We start from the raw sequence: 5000 nt of genomic DNA, 5'->3' as shown, positions 1-5000 counted from the left end.
TTGGTTCTTGGTGGACAAGGTTCAAAGCCAGAAAAATTTTGGTGCATTTGGAGCAGCCTTTATTGGAAGCATGGTCCATGAAACCACACACTTTCCCTGCTGCTGGAATATCACAGCCCACACAGAGTAATGCACCATGAAACCATGTGCTTTAACAATAATGCCATCTGTCCACAGTTTATTCAACTCTGCAACTAGAGGCTGAAGATATGAATTTATATTAAGCTTGGGCTCATGGGGTCCGGGAATGACACCAACCAAAATCACATTTTGTGGTTTAAATCTCTCTGACCTTGGAAGGTTCATGAGCACCATATACAGAGCACCCACGCTATAAACTGAGTGTTTAAAGGGCTGGAACCAATCCACAGTTCCTTGGCAATGCTAAATATCGTTGTCCACTCACTCACTCCTTCCAAATTTTCCCATCAAAAATATCTGCTAAATATCCATCAGGGATATCTCGTCCACGCCACATTTCACATTTTGCTACAAATCCAGTTCTTTGGAGAAACGATTTACACTGTTGTAGCAATATACTTTGATTGGGTGCAGTTTAGTTCCACCACTCTTTTAAGTCACCACCTTTAGAAGTGGCTCATTGCACTTTGTTCTGCGGAAGTGTTGACGGTGATTGGGGTACTGTATGTAAGAACACTTCTTTGACACTCTTTTTCCTCTGACAGTATCATAGCAATCGTCAAACACGTACAAACTGTGACATTTACTAGACAAAACATACTTGACGAATTTGTCTTCATCGATACCCAGTTGCTTTCACAGTAAATGAAGTGATTTAGGAAATAGAACAGCAAAACTTGCCAAAACTGGGAATAGTGTTTCAAGAGACTCAAATAAAGCTTTCAAAAATGCCAGCAATATGTCTAGTGCACTGTCTGATAGAGCACAAAATGAAGACCACATGCACAAGAAGATCATTGTCCATTGAATTATGATTTTGGTGTGAGTACAGAAGGTAGTCTCTTTTCATTCTGAGGAAAATCTGCATCAACATCTTCTGCTTTAATATTGCGTAAATCATCTATTGTGTCTGGATGCATCCTTTCATGGTAAATGAAGTCAACATCTGAATCAGTATCTGTTAGCCCGCCATAAACTAACCAATAGTCTTCTTCATCCAGAGCCTTCACAAAATCAATGCAGTCACTTGAGTGTCCTGTTGACAAAATGGGATTAGAATAATAATAATTATTATTATTTATTACCAAATTAATTCAACAATATCATATCATGAACAATCAAAGAAATGAAGTGACTGACACTAAGAACTTGAGATTGTAGCAACAATGCCATCCAGACCTCACAGGCAGTATTATGATGTGATTGTGTACTACGATTGAAGCAGTTTCGATTGACTATTGGAAATTATGACACGGATGGATCTGATTTGCTCTAAAAAGGGATCTGCAATTTTTTTTCTACTTGTCAATTACATGTGGAAGCGAACCTCCCACAGTTCTTGCTTTTAAAGGAGATGCCAGTATACATGTAAGGTGGTATACTCGTATCACTTTCCCAGAATATGATTAGGAAAAAATTTGAAATTGACAATGCGCCATTGAAATTGATTGTTGATGTAAGCTCTTGCATCGTCATAAATTCAGTTCATGTTTGTTTATCATTATTATTGAAAGAATTCAATGCATGTAAACCTATCTTATCCTCTTGATCTTCAGAGCATAATTAATGTTAATTCCTTGAAGGCTTGATAAATACAGTTACGATTGTGAACAGCGTACTGCATACAAATTCCTATTAACTAATAAAAGTGGCATGACGGCGCAAAAATTTGTTTACAACAACTTTCATTCTCGGATCTTTCAATGCTTCCGGCTTCACAAATGTATTTTTGAACTTTGTCAGCATGAAGTAGACGTGGCTGTTATTGGACGACTGAGACAATGCAGTCATGTCGGGCGACCCAGGGGAATAAAGAAATTATTTTGCAGTTGACAAACTACACTGTACGGTCTACCACCCCAGTAAGGCTCAGTTTCTTATCAACGGTTGAGGCCATGGCCACTTTTGTGATAAAGCGCCTCCTTCGAAAGCTGTTTTGTTGCAAAATGACCACCTGACGTTGCTTGCAGGACTGCTATTGGGTTGATGGTAAGTTGAGACGAAAGTTCAATCTTTGTTAATTGATTCTGATGTGGAATTGTGACCATGGGAAGATTTCATCCAGGAATATTTGACACAAATTGGTGGCTCCTGAGAATTTAGTCTCAGGCCTTGGGTTCTTATTATAACCTTTGACAAGCTCCACATTAAAAAAATGGCTCAAATCGCGTTGGATGTGCAAAATAACCACACAGGAAGAAAGCCACCCACAATAGCAGAGAATTTTATCATATTATTATCTTGTTAAGCCTTTTATCAGGATTCCCATACAAATCCTTATAATTTTGTAGGCCATGCTCACACTGAGCTTGGCGCGCCTGTGGGATTACTAGTAATATTATTTCATTACCTGTAGGTGTTTTGAGATGCAAATCTTGTTAAAGGAAGAGAGGTTTTGTTTATATTTCTATCTATGTCACCCTATCTCATTATAATCATCCACAAAACAGACAAAAAATGTACCAAATACCTGGTTGCGATTGTGTTTCATTTTGATCTTGATCACCAATGCTGCAGCCGTCGCTCTCTCTGTCAGTTTGTAAGCCGTTCTCTTCATCTGAGGATTAAACTTTTTCCCATTCATTTTTTCGCTTGTTAAAGTAAAGATCATAATGAACTCGGAATGTCCTAATTGACACATATTCTTGGTAATGTTGGAAAAATCGCCTCTTCTTCGGAGCCATGTTTCAATGACCTTTTCAACGAGCCTTCAATTTGCTAGCAGCAATGCTCTAGAAACTAGCCAACCAATAGAGAAGAAATGAATGGACTTCCGTCACTTACATTGGTGCAAATTGTGAGGCGTCGACATATTTATCAAGTGTTTGAATTCACTCTCGAAGATCCAGTTAGACTCTTTGCTGTTTTCTGAAACTGTTTTCATATCATCGGATAAAATGGCTCGTAATCCACCAAATAAGCTAAGTAAACATGGGCATAACCCCAAGATAGGGACCAGTAGGGGAACAAGACAGCGCCCAGGTAGCGAAAAACATACCTCATCCCAACGGCTCTCCGAAGTGGCACTTCGAACTGCAATGCCGTTATCAGTACCTGAGCAGCAGCGTGAAACAACGCTCAGGCCTTTGTCTAATGGTTCACCGCAGCTGGCCTCCAGTAATTCTACGCCAAGCAACTCTGAATGTCCCCAAATCCCACCAATTCCGAGGCCACCAGAAAGTGAGAATAGACGTCGCTGTCTTGAATGGTTAAATCTGGGCCCCTCGTTACAGGCAGACTCCTTGCTAGATGAAAGGCGTGCAGGCAATGTTATAGATGACCATTTCATGGCAAGAATAAAAGCGTCACTCAAGCTCCAATGAAGAAACGGCTGCCTAAAGAGTTGTTGGTGAGTTGCATACATGTTACTTTTTAATGAATATTAATAAGATATCATGGTACAGCAAGTAAATCTGATAAAAAATGGGTTATTTTACCAGCATTTTACTGTACAATCCTTACTTTCATTGGGCCGGCATAAAATTTGGGATGTAGCTCAGCTGCTCTATTTATAATATATTGACTTAATAAAATAGTTAGGATAGTATGTGCACTGTCATTGGTCAATAGCTGTGTTTGGATGAGAGTATGTAAACACGGCTGTATTATCACACTAATTTTGATTGGTTTTGTGTTGTCAGATGTGCATTTTGATTGGCTGGTAGGAAATATCATCATGTATGAAGAAAATCTGTTTCATTCAAGAAGTAAAAAAACAGCATTTTCCTTTATTTGTCAAATTATTTTTGAGAAGTATTTTATAAAAGCACTAGAGGACATTTTTATGTGTTTACATAGCCTCATCTAAACACTCGACATGCAGTCGAGGGTTGCATAACTGTCTTGAATTCTCCCAACACCCCCTCGTGTTTAGGTGAGGCTATGAAATTGGCCAAAATCGATACCCTACCCTTTGGGGCCGCACATACCTATATAGCCCCCCCCACCGGGCACACACAGTGAGCCTGGGTTACCTGTGGACATACTTGTTCCAAAATGGGAAGACACTTTCAGTTCAGTAATATGAAGTTGTATTGTTCATACATGTACATGTAGGCTGAGACCAAGATGATCAAATTAAAAATACAGTAAAATAAATGTTAAAACTATCAAGGTGGTTGGAACAGAATAAGTTTCATTTTTAAATGCACTGACACAGACCAGTTTATTAATTTTTTGCTTGAATGATCTTTCCTCTATGGCTGTTTTCCCAGACACTGAATGTGCCTCACATTGAAGACTCACATTTTACTCTCTTCATGTATGTACAGAGGAAAAGATGTCTTTAATTTTTACTTTCAGGGCAACCAAGATTTCAACAATTATGTCAAGAAGCTGTCCTCAGAATGCCGTCTGGTTGATGCAGATGAGTCAGACAATACTCAGCTGTTCCTTGTTATCGACAATGAAGTAATTTTTTAAGTGTCTTCATATGTGGATGGTCTTCTCAGTTTACTTTCCTGCCACCACGTTTTTAACTTGAAATATCCAAAGCAGCTTAACTTTTGTTTTCAGTTTCTGGAGGAACATGTGTTTGGGATGATTCAACCAAGGAAAACCAAACAATATCGGGATGGTGTAATGGCGCTCCTCTGTTGATGCTGACCATGTTATAGCATTCTTGTGATTTTGAATACCTTATTATTATTGTCAGAGCGGCCTTTTTTTGAATAGATGAAGTTCATAAAATGTTAGTGACTTTTATGCATGTGTGGTTTTGAATACCTTGCTATTATCTGATATTTGCCAATTTACATTTTCACTGTCTTTGTCAAATTTTTACCTTGTATGTCTTAGAAATATGAAGGTATTTTTTTGACCTGTGTTACAGATGTGTATGTCGTGAAATAGTTATGGCA

The 5000-nt window shown here is 38.5% G+C and overlaps 1 pseudogene; it reads right to left on the bottom strand.

Annotated features, from left to right (window-relative positions):
- Positions 1-2725, bottom strand: part of LOC138013788 (uncharacterized) — a 4117-nt pseudogene extending 1392 nt beyond the window's left edge.
- Between the last annotated feature and the right edge of the window lie 2275 nt (positions 2726-5000).

Source organism: Montipora capricornis, chromosome 8, assembly GCF_036669925.1.
Source record: "Montipora capricornis isolate CH-2021 chromosome 8, ASM3666992v2, whole genome shotgun sequence".
Classification (NCBI taxonomy): domain Eukaryota; kingdom Metazoa; phylum Cnidaria; class Anthozoa; order Scleractinia; family Acroporidae; genus Montipora; species Montipora capricornis.
Note: the sequence above shows the minus strand (reverse complement) of the source record. Positions and strands in the feature narration are given on the sequence as shown.